Below are 17,338 nucleotides of genomic sequence, written 5' to 3' on the forward strand. Positions count from 1 at the left end.
AGATGGCATCTGGAACTCTCCAGGTGTACCTAAGTCAGTTGTTGAAGCTGAGCAAAGCCATCTCACTCAGGATCTCCGTGGTGGTGATTCGGTGCGCTGACGACCTCGTCCCTCACCTTATTTCAATATCCCATACAGTGTATGGAAATAAATCCTCGACAGTATTGAAATCGGAAGCGAATGGTTTGTTATTGATAATTATTACACCACATACACTGCTGTAACACTTAGTATAGTGTATTTGATTTACAACTACAACATTTTAATAATTGCTTCAAATAATATTATTTTGCTCATACTTTCAACTTTCCCTTTGACCCGGTAACATGAAAACATGCTTTCGTAGTGTGACCGTAACATTTCCGTTCTAAATTATACTGAACGTTTAAAAAAAATGCGAGTTCACATTCAAACAAATATATACTAAAACTAGTAGAACATCCCCTAAAAGTACGACTTTGCGATTGCATTTACTGAATTTTACTAAAAAAAGGTGCACGAGAATAAACATCTTTTACAAGTACGGGGTGCTCATGCTGCAGACCAGAGAGCGACTTTGCCACCGGTGAGACTCGGCTAGGCCCTCGCGAAGGATGTCTGATGGAGACCAATCAGTTTCAAACACGATGCATAGAATATCAGAGCATGTGTTTGTTTGCATATTCACCACAAATACGTGTGGTTAATGCAGACATTATTCCTCCCAAAGGTTTCTATTTGGTATTTGAACATCTTAACACTTATATTCTTGGTTCTTTCGGTAAAGTCACGTAGAAGGGAAACAATAAAATAATAAAAAAATATAAAACAATAAAATTCTCACGACGTTTCGACTGCAACACAAGCAATCATCATCAGGTGTGTTGCAGTCGAAACGTCGTGAGAATTGTTTTATATTTTTTTATTTTATTGTTTCCCTTCTACGTGACTTTACCGAAAGAACCAAGAATATGAATCCCTGCAGTCACGAAAGCTTTAAATCAAAATCTTAACACTTGTTTTTTTTTGCCAGAAAGGGTAAAACCTATTCTTATTTTTTCATACTTTGATACTGGCAAAAAACGGTCCCATGTTCAAATAAAGTTTGTTTGAGAGTTCCGTATTGTGCTGGTTCTAAGGCTAACAGTAAATGGCAGGGCAAACGTCAAAAATGTTCCTGAGAATTACGTAACAATTGGAAGGCAATTTTTTTTATTTACAGTGCTAAATTTATTAATTTCCTGAGACGTTCAAAAGAGGAAGGCGATTGTATGCGGTACAGTATTTGCAATGGCAAAGGATTCCAACAGCATGAGTATTTTATCAGTGGCAAAAAAATGCAGTGCTTACCGATAGACATGACATGTAAACTGGCTTGGTTCGTGTGATCGTAAATCCCATGGTCATCAGATATTTACCAAAAACGTGCCAATGTCTCCAGTACAAATGTTTCCATTATCAACGGTGGGGCAAATTGCTAAACTGATGTGTTGCAGATATTGTATTTTGAAACTCCACAAATCTGTCCACCATCTTTAACAGCGCAATAGTAGTATTTGGTACAACTGTGAACACAACACATCGAGCCACACTATGAAGACTATCCCAAAATTAATGCCTCCAACCCTTTAACTCACAAACTTTTTATTGGACAGACATAGCAGATCTGCACTTGACTGGCCTGGAAACTCGTCTCGACCAAAACGGCTCCTGGCCTCGGTTTGACTTTGTGACCTCAATATTTATATTTGTTCATACTGGAGGAATCCGATGGGCTATACAGCTTTTTTTCAAAAATGGTCAGATGATGCCGATGGTTTCTTCTGTGGTTGATGAAATGGTTTCCCCATGATTCAACATTGGCACGAATGCATATAAAAGGATAGAGACCATACAGAAAGTAGGCAAATGTGTATTGCTTTCCCATGAATGTAGATAACACATTGTGTATTTACCATCTCAGCTTAAAAAAGGTCTACTAAGGGAAAAAAATATTGGACGCATCATTTGTGGTTGGTCCCTTGTACTTTTCGAATCGTCCAGATACCGTCCAGGTTTTATTTGGTCACAATGCACGCCAACAACTCAAGATGTATACTCTAGCGCAGTGTCCTTCATTGCGAGCCCAGCGGGCCACTGGCGGGCCCTGGTGGCCTTTAGTGCGGCCCCTGAAGTGTGGCGCCCAACAACACACAACAGATGTGACAACACCTCCAGAGTGCTGTGAAACCCCACTGGTTTCAAATGCGTGGCGGTCCTCACACTGATTATGTCTTAACGGCCAAAGTGCTACCCCCCCCCCCTCCTCAGTGCCGGTTTAAGCTAGTGCGGGGCCTGTAGCATATGTTATAAACGGGCCCCAAATAAATAAATAAACACATAAACATAAAAATACACATTTTTAACTTGCATAGTAAAGTTATTGTATTTTATAATTTGCTATACAGCCAGAAAATACGACAAATCGCTAACCTTAAACACCCGGTCGTTCGTAAAAAGTTTAAGGCGGTATAGCACTATAGTAATAGAGCAAGTGCAGAATCACTGCACCGGAATTGATAGCTTGAAAGCATTTAGCGTGGGGCCCTTGAAAGTGCGGGGCCCGTAGCATGTGTGACTACTTGTGCTACTAGGATTGTCCCGCACTGCACCCCCCATGAAAATGAGTGAAGAACACTGCACGTGCGCGTCCACCATCCTGTCTGAGCACGAATGTCACAACCCTCCCCGTCACACCCTCTTCCGCTGTGACCTCACCGAGGCTTGCTCGACTACATCATCGCTTTCCCCACGTGTGACTTAATAGGATGCTGTAATAGGCTCAGTTTGTCAAATAACGGGGGTGGTTTCATGCACACACGTCATTCTTTTTGTTGCACGTCAGTTCTCCACAAATGGATCTTGATTGCTATTGATGTCATGAGACACGATAGCAACAGGGATAATTATGTTGTCGCGAGACAACGTGAAGCTATTGGAGCAGTACTGTGGCGTCCCCAACAGAAGCAGACACTGCGTGACAGAATTACCTTCGATCCCGTCCACACAGCAAAGGGGAGCATATTCCAGAACTGCTCTGCCGCTGAGAGCAATGTTTGTGACGTGGCAGTCAAACAGATATATTTTAATTCCCAGAGCTGGAAGTGAGCCAAACTAAGGGTAGAACCAATTTACAGCGGCGACTGTACTTACGAACGAGTTGGGTTCAGGAGATCTGTTCGTAATTCGATGTGTTCAACTTTACTCCTGTCGATTCCAAACATGTTGTACGGCATGTATACTAAACACAGGGAATGGCTTTAAACGTTATATTAACTCCTGTAGATGTCACTGGTTCTTCATTTTCTGTAGATGGAGATGCCACTGGTTCTTCACGTTCTACAGACTGATGTAGATGCCACTGGTTCTTCATGTTCTGTAGATGTAGATGCCACTGGTTCTTCACGTTCTACAGATGTAGATGCCACCACCGCCATCTATTGTGCGGCGGTTGAACTTACGACTCTCGGACCGAATGGGCAACCGGCATACGGACAGGTTTGTTCTTATCTCTAAAAGTTTGTAAGTCGAATGTTCGTAAGTGGATGAGTCTTTGATAATGACGCGTCTGAGCAGCAGTGGACGACCTGACTGACCACGTCAACTTACTGCACACGACGAGAATCCGGTTTAACCTCGGGCCGCTGCCTGGATTAGAACCCAGGGCCTAAGCGGTGCCGGCTCAGCACCCAGACGTCTGAGTCTACTGAAATACAGTTCAAGACAATGCCTCTACCGGATCTCAAAACAAATATTCCTGCCACCCGAATATAGATGCCAAGTCCCGGACTCTCTGGTCCAACCTGCACAGGTGGCATCTCAACATGAGCTCTCACTCCCTTAAATAAACCATCATCTCTTCTCCCTTTGCTGTCCTACTGCTACTCCCCGCTACCACCAGGACTACCTCAACCCCTATCACTACCCCTACACAAACCCCTATCACTACCACAACCCCTATCACTACCCCTACACAAACCCCTATCACTACCACAACCTCTATCACTACCCCTACACAAACCCCTATCACTACCACAACCCCTATCACTACCCCTACACAAACCCCTATCACTACCACAACCCCTATCACTACCCCTACACAAACCCCTATCACTACCCCTACACAAACCCCTATCACTACCCCTACACAAACCCCTATCACTACCCCTACACAAACCCCTATCACTACCCCTACACAAACCCCTATCGCTATCCCTACACAAACCCCTACACAAACCCCTATCACTATCCCTACACAAACCCCTATCACTACCCCTACACAAACTCCTATCACTACCCCTACACAAACCCCTATCACTACCCCTACACAAACCCCTATCACTACCTCAACCCCTATCACTACTCCTACACAAACCCTTTTACTACCCCACCTTAACCACTCCAACCTGTCCTCCTGTCACCATAGCTACACCACCACTTTTAATAACCCCACTATTTATTTTGACCACTATCATCTAGCATACAACATTATAATTATTGTAAAGCACCTTGGACGAAGGCGCCAGATACATCGACATGAGGCAAATCATCTCCCTTGCACCACGTGCCCATGTGACAGGTGAGGCGAGCGGCTCTGTCGCGAGTCACTTCCATGGCACGTGAAACGTGGCGGGGAATGGAGCACACGACGTGATGTCGTCTTCTGTGCTTCAGCGGGGCAGAGAAGTTGCGATTCTCAACGTGATACCTGCAGATGGCGTGGGCCGATGGCGTGAGAGCCAATTCTCTCGGAAGTAATTAAGCTGGCACAGGGCAGGAGTCAACAATAATCCCGTCTTCATTTCCCGTACTTAATTGTCGATGGTTGTTATAATGACTGTCATCAGTTATCTTGAGGTGGTTAATAATTGCACACATTTAAATGGCTTGTAATTTATTATTGACTACGAGACACCTGTAAATGTACGTGTATTATATGTACACTCGGTAAAGTCTCTTCACGCCGTGTGGTGTGTAGGGAATATTCTGCCATACCTCACCACAATAGTCTGTGCAGATTGAAGGATGGGGGTCCAGGACTACTTCAAGTACAACTTGGCATCGATGTGGGAGCATAGTACACACAGTACAATAATGGTTGGCACTGCACTGCCCTCTGCATTTGGAACTTCTTTCGCACCGTACGTAGCCAACAATGACAATCGGAGGTGCGGGGGAAGGACAACAAACTAAACACAAGAAGCAGTTCTAAAATAGTTTTCAGTCTGGAAAATGAGTTTCCAATCGAGTGTGTTCACAGAATTTGCACACACGTGATATCCAGGGACAACGCTGCTCAGCTTCTGAGACCGAGCGCCGTCGTCGGGCGCATTCCTGCCTATTCGGTCGTGGCCTTTTTTACAAAATTGTACTGGGTGTGAAAAGTGTATTGGAGAAATGTGATTGATTCTTTTTACGTGGGTTTGTTACTAACGCTTTAGTACTCGATTTCATTTGTAATCCAAAAAGCCGGCCAAGAATAGTGTGCAGTTAGTACCCTGTATCAAGGCCGTAATTATAATATATATGTTAGGGGGGACACACCCCCCCTCCCCAATAATCAAATATGCTCAAAATGCCCCCCCCCCCCCAATATGTTGCTATAAAATATTTTACAAAATAATAATTGCTGTGCTATGTAAATAAAAACAACAATTTGCTAAGCCTTGGCCACAATATCTGGACATGTCTTCATATAACAATGTATAGAATTATGTTTATATGATTGTGGTTATGGTTGCACTTTATATTTCTGCGATTACATACAATGAAACAAGAAAAGGTGAAACAAGAAAAAAGAGCAATGTGATACAATACACTATTTATAAACATTATTGTACAAATTTAATAAAAAGCCCATCCCATGTGTTAGTGAATTTTGTAATAATTTAGGCAGGAAATGGCAGGAAATTAGTTTTCAAATTTAGATTTTCTTCTGGGGGGGGGGGCGCCAGACCACTTGGAAGATTTGGTCCCCCCCAATGTTGACTCCATGGCTATGGCCTTGCCCTGAATTCGTTATCCCAACCCAGGCTGCTGACTCAGTGCATGCAATTTGTCTTCTGTGCAACACTGCGCAGCGCTGTGTGTGGTGAAAAGGTTATTGACATTGTTTATGCAAACAATCCACGTGGGCACCAGGCCATTTCACAGTGCATTAAACCCCACTGGGTGTGCATATTCTGTGAACACACTGTATCATGTCGGCAGATACGGTATTTCCTAACCAACTCAATAGTATGTTAAAGGTGCATTAAGTTGAACTTTAAACGCTGAAAACAAAAATGGAGCTGTTGTTATCCATGATGGTAACATTTTTGACAGCGCAGTAACAACGTTTTTGAACAATGGGGATTTATATTCTTGGTTCTTTCGGTAAAGTCACGTGGAAGGGAAACAATAAAATAATAAAAATATAAAACAATAAAATTCTCACGATGTTTCGACTGCAACACAAGCAATCATCATCAGGTGTGAAAACCACAGCAAGAAAATTTGAAAAAAGTGGCGGGGTTTTTTTCCACTTGGGAGCCTGTGGCTCAAGCACAGATATGTAACGACTTGGGTTTGAATCCTGGATCTCCGCAGTGCTGTGGCTCTGTGCTCTGTAGGGTCGCCACCAGTCTATGACAGGGGTCAGCAACCGAAACAACAACAATAGCCATTTTTTTCAAACTCGGCAAAACAAAAACACTCAATATTCGCAGAGCCGCAGTACAAGTGGCGAATACGAGACAGTGGTACTTAATAGACGACGTCACGACGTCGTGCTGAGAGAGCCGCACGCGGCTCCGCAGGTTGCCGACTCCGAGGTCCATCCCAACTGGGGCACAGTCCACCACTGCATTATTACAGTTCAGCCGAGTTACTGTAGCGCCAGGTCGGCCGGCCTAATGGTCCATTTCTTTCCATATTCGCAAATGACCCACACAAAGACTGAACTGGGATCATACACACAGCAGCAATCATTGCCCCCGGCTGACAAACGAATGGCCCAGGTCACTCTTGCAAATGAGGCTTATATCCTTATCTGTCGAGTTGTTGCTTGGTGAAGGAAAATGAACGTGAAAACTCTGTACAACTCAATTCCTGCCACTCGAACACAGATGCCAAGACCTGAACTGTCTGGGTCAAACCCAGCCAGGTGGCAACCCTCGTGCAGTGTGTCGTGTAAGCCTGCCACGTTTCAGGATCATACACAGGGTGCTTCAAAGAAATGTTAACACTTCCGAGAATTTGCAACAATGCCACAAGGAATGTACCTCCGGGTTCTGGAGATCACCTGGAGAAGATTTCAGGCGTGTGTTGACAATGATGGCGAACAAGTGGAGACTATTTCGACTTTTTGAAGCGATTAACATACATTTGTTATGTTTTAGTGTATTATCCGTTATTTTTCCATTAAAAACGATAGTCCCGTATAAGTGTTAACATTTTTTGAAGCACCCTCAATTCCAAGACAATTGCCGCGAGTATACTATATTCTTACAATAAGGTATATATAGTACACTCTCGGCTTTTTGTAAAACTCTTAAGGGTTGTTATTTAATGTGTGTGCTGTGGGTGCGACTACCAGCTGCGGGTTTTAATGCAAATAGTTCTACACAAGGTGGGTGGGATGGCATTTTTCAAATCCCACAACGCAGGCATGTTTTTATTTATTTATTGCCAATTGAAGCGAAAACGATTGCTCTGTTGCTCGTGCGACGTGACGAATGTAAGAACATTCCAGGGCAATTGTATGGCGCATTGTGTGAACCGGTTTCCATAAATAGCTCAAGCGCGCGCGTGCTGAGCCCGCTGCCGTGGTTGGCCTCACGTGGAGCTTGGCCGGGCGAATGCTGCAGGAGGCGTCCATCTGTGTGTGACGCGCGGTCTTCCTTGAACCACGTGGATGGGTTTGGCGGCCGCTGATGGAGCGGAGTCGGCGGTGACGTTGTTCAAAGTCCTGCACTGCCCCCACATTTTCAACGTTGACGTGCTAGACTTGACTTTTAAATAAAGCTATTTAAATACCTTACTATGACCAGCGTTATTTATTGAAATGTGCACTCGTTTACCACGTGGCTGACGTCATGCTTTTCCCGTGCCCTTTTTGCAAGCTGGAACTTGTGCTTGTTGACAATAGGAGGAATGTGACAATTACATTTGGGGGTCACAATATTTTAACTACAGTCGTTCTACAGCACTGTCAACACTGTCCTCTGAGTTTTTTTAAAAGTTGTCCTACAAAAGTATTACAGTTATCATACCTATCAACTCATTATCAGTGCCCTCCCTTATTGTAGACCAACTAAGACCTTATTGGTCACCCCGTGCCCTTATAAATCTCAACATTCATCCTAAAAGTCCCTTCACACGGGAGAAACACAAACAAATATACAAAAAAATGTCCGTATTGAAACGGCTGTACTCCATATGGACCTGAAAACTCAATTTCCCTGGACAAGAATACGGGGTAAACCGTTGCTGTATGAAGGCATTCCCATGCCTGTGCCGATTGTTTGACTATACTTCAGCACGCTGATCAGAACTGCAATATAAATCACTCGCCACTGATGTTACCTGCGACTGAGAGTCGAACTCGGGTCGCTTAATTAATTGTGCAGTGTGGCTTGTGAAATATAACATCCAGCCCAGCGGCAACACGGTTACATCATCCATTTCTCCTTTGAACACTCCGGTTTAATCCCAGTCACGGGTCGATTCAGCCTATGATCTAAACAGGGTCGATAAACTAAGTACCAAAGATGGAAAACTGCTCATATGTCAAATAAACATTGGTAATTTGTAAACTTAATATCCGCGTTTTCTCAATTCAACCAATCTCTGTGCTCTCTGCTATGAATAAGTGCCATTTCCCGTAACGACGGCACATTATATAATGTTGAGTCACGAAGGCAGCAGTGGCGTAGCGTGGTTGTGGCATGGACCCCGATGTGATAAATGACAGAGCCCCTCGTCCACTTTACCCCACGTCGTAGCCTGGCGCCTGGGCCTATCTCAGAATCTTTATTCATACTGGAGGAATCCGATGAGCTATGAAGCTCTTTTTCACAGATGCATGTGGGCCCTGGTGCCATTGCACCGCCTGCACACCCGTTCATAGCTACGCCACTGTAAGGCGGTCCAGTACTTTTGACAAATGTGCAGAGAGTATTTATACTTGTGTACCACTGCCAATGCGGTCACTCGCCCCTTTATTTAATTTCCAACAACTGGGTTACGTCACCCAAGCACATGTCATCACAGATGTGGACTGAGATAACTCTTTTCGGAAACGAATCATTCAGAAGGCTTTCTGTATCTACCATGTCATATCACAGATTACAGGAGGGCTCGCTCGCATGACAGAATTTCCTCTCGTACAAAATATCTGCCAACACTCAAACTTTTATACACAGCAGAAGACGTTTCTGCGTTAAGTATGACTCTGCCGCGTCCGCAAACGTACGCGCAACACAAGATGGGGGTTGTTAACAGTGACTAAGAGGAGATTTCAACATATCGGGCGCTTGTCCTTCTTCAGGAAATGTCGAGGTTGACAGCAAGAGTCTGAATCCTAGATTTCCACGGAAATAGTTTCTGAATCTGCCTCTCTTTTCCCGGGCCCCTCGATCCGCACGGTCGGTGGACGAAGCCCCTCCCCACTCCACCCCCTCACGCCCTCCCCCTGCCTGCGTTCCACAAAACCACCACGAGTCGATCTTTAAAAGGTTTTTCTTACATTACGTCTTACGCAGGCTTGAGTAAGGTGACATCTGTTGTATATGTGATTTCCACTGTTTTTATTTATTTAACGAAACCGTGATCCTGAAGTTCAGATCTCAGCTAGAGAATGCCACTGGTGACGTCTCTTCTCCCCGCCCCCCTGGTCCTGTGACATCACGACCAGTTCTGCGGGTGGCCCAGGTGAACGCGTGCAGCGCGCACGGAGTGAAGAAAAGCAACGACCCACGTCGGATACCAGCACCTGAGCTTGTTCGGTGCTAGTGTCCCCCTGGTAAGGCGCCGCGGTGGCGAGATGTTGGCTACCTCGCCTGGTGTACAGGAGGTCGTCGGTTCGATCCCAACCCGTTTAGAAACATGCGTTTAGACTATTTGGCTGATATAAACTTCCACTTGATAAGCTACTTCATTGGGCTATTGTTTGTGGCCAGGTCCCCCCTGAAAAAGAGCTATTGAGCTCAGTGGGCCTTACTCGCTATAATAAAATAGTTACGTTTTAGTTTAAGGCTCCCATGAAAAACCAGGCCTGGCCCAGTTGCCCAGCCCATGAACCAAAAAAACCCTGGACACATGGCAATAATTATAAGTCAATGTTGCGTAAATAAGAACCTATGCTGTACACAGATGAGCTGAACTGTACTCTGATTTAAAAACATGCTCTGATCTAAATATTGTGCGTGCGCGTACGCAGTATGATGCTTGGCTTAGAACGTGAATCGGCAAACAAAACACGAGCCAATTTTTTCGAATTCGGTATTATAAAAAAAACCCTCTAAATATTTAAAGAGCCACGATGCACACGTAAATAAGAGCCGGTGGTGGTCCTTAATAGACGACGTCACGGGGCAGTCCTCGCAGGGCCGCGTGCTGCTCAGAACGTCCTCCAGTCTGTGATAAAGCAATCGACAGGGAGTGTTTAGTACTCACTCTTGATGCAATGACTTCAGATTAGAAATGAACCCGTTCATGAATTAATTTTAATTGACCAGTTTGTGGGAAATTGCCCTGGCCCCCTTTTACAAACGGCAGCCGCTTCCACCCCCAGCTGACGATGGCCCTGAGCCCTGCCCAGCACCTCCCGTCCAGCGGCTCACGTGGGAACAGAGGCGAAACTTTTTTTTGGGAAAAATGTTGGTGTTCTCTGATTGGTCGAGTAATAGAACCGATAATGACTAGGGTGATCGATTGCTTGAGTGAAGTAAAACATTTTTTACTTAAACACGTGGCGTCTTTCTGGCAAAAGTGTGACACCCAAAGCGTCAGCACAATGGATGTCTCAGAGTTACTGAAGATTGAATGATGCAAACAAGCCACTACCCCCTTACCTCGCAACACCTCGATCAACTTGCGGAGTTTATAGCATCGTATTCACAAGTCACTTGCGGCCTTCTCGTTCTCACGCTCATATTAAGCATAAATAATTCGTTGTGGATTATAATGGGGGGGGGGGGGATCTGGGATTATCGGATCCCTGCAGATAAAAGGAAAGTGGCAGGTAAGAGGGATACTATTCATAGACAAACTTTTCAGCCCTCTGTTGTAGTTATACTGCAACGTGGTTCGGCTAAATGCTCTAAACAGTCCACACCTATGCGCTTCTAAGTGCAGATGTCACGTTCCACTTCTTATTTCTACAAAAAGTGGGAGCGGAACAATGTTTAAATATGTCATGCTGGTACATAAAGAAAATCAAAGATGGTTTTGTTTTTGTGCCAATACGGTAAACCCCTAAATCAAGTGAGCCTGCATATTTCCCTTCTTCCTTATAGGAAATTTGGTTCTTACCAGTTAGATGAAATACTTTTTTTTAATCTTTGATTTGCCACTGGTATGTTACATTTAGAATGTAGAACCGTAACAGTCTGAGTCAGAAAACAATTAAGAGGTGTTTGACATTGAATATGGGTGATGATAAAATAGTCAAGGGGCCGTCATATTTGAGGGGGGGGGGGGTCTGACTTGTTGTGACGCCGTGTGACGACGACGGGGGGGGGGGTTAAAAAATTCGTCAAATATCGCGTGACGTCATTTATGGACGGCCCCCAAGGGGAGAAATTTCATTTCCTGTACAAAGTGACGTCATCAATCCTACAACAGCCCCAGAACCCGTCAAACTTAATCTAGCACTGCCCACATTTCACCGGCAGAAGTTACAAAACTGCCCTTTTGGGAGTTTGTAACTCTGTGTGTGGCGTTACAATGGATACATTCCAGTGGGACCCATGGCCCCTGAGGCGGCCCCATTTGAGACCCTGTGGAAGAAAGCGTCTTCCGTGAATTTGCAAATGATATTTGTACTGTATGTGCCATGTCTAATTTATGAGGTTTATTCTGGGTCAGCATGCTTATAGTGATCAGCACAATGAACAAAGACACGTCCCTGTTGACATTGGTTTACCATAATATTTGCTCGTGTTTATAATCAGCAGTGGAAGCCGGAGTTTGTGTGGGGTGGTCACGGTTTTAAGGCGTGGTGGTGAGTGGGTAAATCTGCCGAGTCAAAATTCTACACCCACCGGAAGTCATACAGTCTATCTACAAACAAGCAACGCGTCCTGTCGACAAGACACCTACACACTCACATGGTTGTAGGAGTTTGAATACAATTTCCTGCGTGATGATCATGTACCGCGTAATAATAGCAGCAGGAATGCACTGTGCGCACGGCTGTGTGAATAATGAACGAGGACCACACAGACACTAGACACGAGTCGACAATCACGCGAGACGAATGACAGCGGTGTAAATATTGTATGGAGAGGCAAACATTACTTATCCAGAAGCAGTTAAAGAATGGAAGACTAATATGTATCTACAAGGGTGGCCCACACATCGGCCCGTGTCATGCGCTCTGCTCTGAATCTGGCAATCTGAGTCAGATCCCTGGTTTAACACTTCCATGGCCGGTCACCGTTAGTTTTATTTAGCGATCCCCGCCAATATGCACGGTGCCTTGAAATGTAGGAAGAGTACATTTCGAACTATACAGCTAAATTGCACTGCTATACGGTGACTGGTTTAGGTGATCTGTTGAGTGAACTTCACTGAACTTTCAGCAGTTCCACTGCTGGATTATTTAGTTTTCCAGCCCGAGGACGCCCACTTGTGTTGCGATCGAAACGTCGTGATATATTATTTTTTTATTTTGTTTTAATCTTCTACCTACGTGACTTTACCTTAAGAACTAAACAGTATGGATTCCTGCAGTCACGAAAGCTTCAAAGCAAGATTTTCACTGAACTTGGTTTTATCTCGAAAATCGAAATAAAGTCCCCGTTCCACTCTTGCAAGACATTTTCCATTCGCACAAATTGTAGGCGTCTCGCCTCCAGCCGGCCGGCCAAGCAGAGTGATGCAACTTGCGTGTGAGCTTTATATAGCAGGCAGGGGCTGCAGTTTGTATTTATAGGCTTACTCAACCTGGCTCGAGTTTACGCTCCCTCCCAAATGCACGCCCCAGAGACTCCGCGCCCACGCCTGAACCCATTTGTTCACCTCAAAGTTAACCGTGGAACGTTTTTGGTCACCTCGAAATTAACCTTGAAACTTTTTGTTCACCTCAAAGTTAACTGTGAAACGTTTTTGTCCACCTCAAAGTTAACCGTGGAACGTTTTTGTTCACCTCAAAGTTAACCGTGGAACGTTTTTGTCCACCTCAAAGTTAACCGTGAAGCGTTTTTGTCCACCTCAAAGTTAACCGTGAAGCGTTTTTGTCCACCTCAAAGTTAACCGTGAAGCGTTTTTGATCACCTCAAAGTTAACCGTGGAACGTTTTTGTCCACCTCAAAGTTAACTTTGAAACGTTTTTATTCACCTCAAAGTTAACCGTGGAACGTTTTTGTCCACCTCAAAGTTAACCGTGGAACGTTTTTGTCCACCTCAAAGTTAACCGTGAAGCGTTTTTGTCCACCTCAAAGTTAACCGTGGAACGTTTTTGTCCACCTCAAAGTTAACTGTGAAGCGTTTTTGTCCACCTCAAAGTTAACCGTGGAACGTTTTTGTCCACCTCAAAGTTAACTGTGAAACGTTTTTGTCCACCTCAAAGTTAACTGTGAAACGCATCACTGCTGCTCTGTGCAGCGACTCAAAATAACTTTTAGGTACGTCATGATGGTCTGGTACACTATTAACGTTTACAAATCAACGAATGTATGTAATCCATTACATCATAATTTACAACTTGACTTCCGTCCTCTGAGGTACACAATTTCGGGACTTACGTCGGGAATAAGAGTATCTCAAGATATTGAAATCGTGAAGAAGTGCATGATTTATAATGCGTGTCTCGAGTGGTGTATTGCAGAGAGCAGTAGCGTAGTGGCTAAGAACCCGGCGAGCCGAGTTCGATTCCCGCTTGCGACCAATATCAGTAGCGAATATTCTAACCGGTCCTGGGTCTTCATTTGGTTGACTCGTTTTTAAATGGGCACCTGGTGTGGTGTGTAAAACATCAGCACAAGGCAGACCAAGGCGGCCGGGCAAGGTGGTGGCCACTCCACTCTCTTTATGTGTCGTGCCGACTTTCATCGGCGCTCACAAACAGCATTTATTCAAGCTATCTCAACTTCATTTACAGCACTCTGTCGATCCACTGCTGGATGAAGAACTACCCGTGCATTGTCTGTCATTGACTATACTAGCACGGTATGAAATAAGTTCAACATAATACTACATAGGTTGGTAAAAGCGTGGCCCGAGGATTTGGTTCAGATATCGCTGTACTCTGGATATTGGGTCCATAGTGAATGTTGCTAACCATCGCACCACGCCATCTCATATTGTTGCTAAATTACAGCAATACCAACACAGGCAGACGTATCAGTATAATTCACGAGGGCAGAGCACATCAATTGTGACTTATAAGTGAAACTTAATTAAGCTATAATATTGACGCTTTTCCTTGATTGGTGTGGTCGGCAAGGGAAAGCAATGATTATGCACATTTTGTGGCCAGGTTCACGAAATAAGTTGAGTCATCATACCGGGTGCGTTTGAGCAGCAGTCTGCTCATGTCTGCAACCTGTTTGAGGTTCAGTGAATATTCCGGGACACCGATTTATGAAGTTATAGGCTCTTGCCAGTTATTGCAAACTCTTAGAATAACTCCACACAACCTTGAATGGCAAAATACTTAATTCTTACAAGAACATTTTAGCATTTGCAAAATAGCATCTAGACCCGACAACGTGTCTTGTTTTTACATCAAAGCACAGAGTGATGATTAAATAATTTGTTCGGTGATGGTGAACAACATTTAGTCTTTTCAACCAAACCAATGATGACTAAGAGCTAGACGGCCTCTGCTTAAACAGGACGTGAAAGCCCCGCGTTTAAAATGATATCGATATCATTGAGCTCATGTTCAAATAATGCCACTGCAACTTAAATGATCGAACTTTCAAAGCTACATCTTCTGGAGGCACTTCCTCATTTGCATTGCAAAACAACCAACTATGAGAGCTGCGTAAGCCCTGCGGAGCCCGGAGGCTTTTACAGTGCTTCTGGAATGACCTGCGCAAATGTTGGCACCTGTAGGGCTCGTCAAGCAGGCATAATCTGAGCCATTGGCCCCCACAAAAAAGAAAACAGTCCAAGCAGCAGCGGAGCCGCACACGAGTGAATAATGCATCGGTGACTTTGACACCGCCCTTTGTAATGCAATGGCTGTCGGGTCATAAACGTGGCTTTTGTGTGGCTGCCACGGTGATTGGGTGCACGTTGGGTACCTGGTCCCATCAGGCTGGGGGTGGGCCATGAGCCCCCCCTGCCCCAGGTAGTGAGGGGCGGGGGGGTGAGCGGCACTCCCCAAGCAAATGGAGTGGAGGCAGAGGTGTGGCCAAACCGGTTTGGGCTGATCTTTGTCTGTGCATGTCGTGACGGCAGCTGTGGAAAAGAGGCACCCTACTGCCTGCACAACAAAAGTCACTCCAACACACCGCCGTAGGTAACAAACGACGGTCCACGGTCTGAGCTTGGTTTATGAATGTTTGATTATTGACCTCTGGAAGTTGTGACCATCTCATAGTTAGGACAGACTAAAACGCGAGCTTTTGTGGTTTTTTGTTTTTATGTATTCGGCGGTTGAAGAAGCTTGACTCCGAAGCCAGGTGAGTGTTGAGGTGTGTGTGTGCGTTCATTGCGTTGGTTCTGCTTGGGCAGCATTGTACACATGGTTCCTGTTGAGTTACAGAAAAACAAGTGTGTCAAGAAACGTGTATTAGTTGAAAAGTATATTTATTGGAACTTGACAAGTTTTAAAATGTATTACCATTCCAGTGGGACCATGTCAATGTTTCTAAAATGTAGCTACACTAAAATGTAATTTGTGGAAAATTCACAACGAATATAAATTGTATTCATCGCACCTGTTAACCGCAGTACTTTATCCCATCAATAATAATGTTGCTGTAATCCTACCAACAGTTCCAAATATATTTCTCCATTTACAGAGTTCCATCTTACGTAACACCTGATAAGATCTGAAGTTGTTCGTTGCTGCTTTACACACGCACACGTGTCTGTAAAGCAACCAAAGCGTCACAATGTCACCCAGTGGACTAAATTCATACCCGGGTACACTTTGTTTAGTATTTTAAATGCGAGAAATATCCCCAGATGGACAAACCAAACCCTTTGTGAATTACCCTACAGTACTGTTTTAAGCAACTTGATGGCGTTTCAGTTTTATTCTTCTATGGAATTAACTTTTTTATGAAACGAGACTTGGTTTTGTATTGTATTCCTTGTGCCAAGTGGTGATTGTTGAAAATTGTAAGATGACAATGGGCCATCTAAATGTGTCGTATGAATGTACACTTTTATGGAAATATAGACGAGGCTTATTGTTGAAAATCAAAAGGGGTATTTGAGTTCACTACCTTCAAAGTTGTAAAACGTTCTAGTAGGCGGCGTCTATTCTTGCTGACTGAAGTAATAAAGTCTTTGGGAAGGACTGACTTCAAGAAAATATACCTTTTATGTTGTTTAATGTTGATATAGTAGTGCTGTTTAAACATGGACAGTAGCACGTGTATCTTCTTTAGCACGTTGGTGTTGCTGCACTGAATGGGCTTGCGGTGTTCATGAGGGATGCTTGACAAGAACATCAGGAAACCACCCAGCAGCGTTTTGTTCAACAGACCGCAACACTGCTGATGAGACGCGTGAAGTCGTAGCCACTCCAGACTTTGCTGCTTGAAAGTATTTGTATCAAAGGCCCAAAGGCTGAAATACCATCGTAAAATGTTAATATCTTACTTTGTTTCTGGTGTATATTATATTTCGATCCGTACGTAGCTGTTACTGTAGTCACAGAAACGTGGGTCCTACTTCTGTATACCAGCGGCAACGTGTCTAAAAATGGCCTTAACGTGACTTCGTGTCAACATCATCGCTGGGGAGACGGACGTGAGTGCGTGATGCTGGCCACATCGCCCGGTTGTACATGCCGGGTAAATAATCGCTATATCATGATGCCGATGATGTAGTCCTGCACATCTGCAGGTCATTTAATTGGTCCTTCGGTATGATGGCTTGAAAACAATACAGTTTGGATCTATATGGCGTCTAAACACAAACCACATGTCAAAGA

General features: G+C 44.3%; 1 protein-coding gene across 6 annotated transcripts in view; it reads left to right on the forward strand.

Annotated features, from left to right (window-relative positions):
* Positions 1-9,861: 9,861 nt before the first annotated feature.
* The window catches only part of LOC116942193 (phospholipid-transporting ATPase IC-like), a 58,892-nt gene continuing 51,415 nt past the window's right edge, over positions 9,862-17,338 (forward strand). Inside the window, exons 1-2 of one of the 6 annotated variants that reach the window (XM_032953838.2) lie at positions 15,500-15,691; positions 15,835-15,854. The gene's annotated coding sequence lies outside the window, so the exon portion shown is untranslated. The other 5 variants (XM_032953839.2, XM_032953845.2, XM_032953848.2 and 2 more) reach the window with 5 other exon arrangements.

This window comes from Petromyzon marinus, chromosome 13 (genome assembly GCF_048934315.1).
Source record: "Petromyzon marinus isolate PM22_M1 ecotype Great Lakes invasive population chromosome 13, UKy_Petmar_22M1.pri1.0, whole genome shotgun sequence".
In the NCBI taxonomy this organism is placed as follows: Eukaryota; Metazoa; Chordata; class Hyperoartia; order Petromyzontiformes; family Petromyzontidae; genus Petromyzon; species Petromyzon marinus.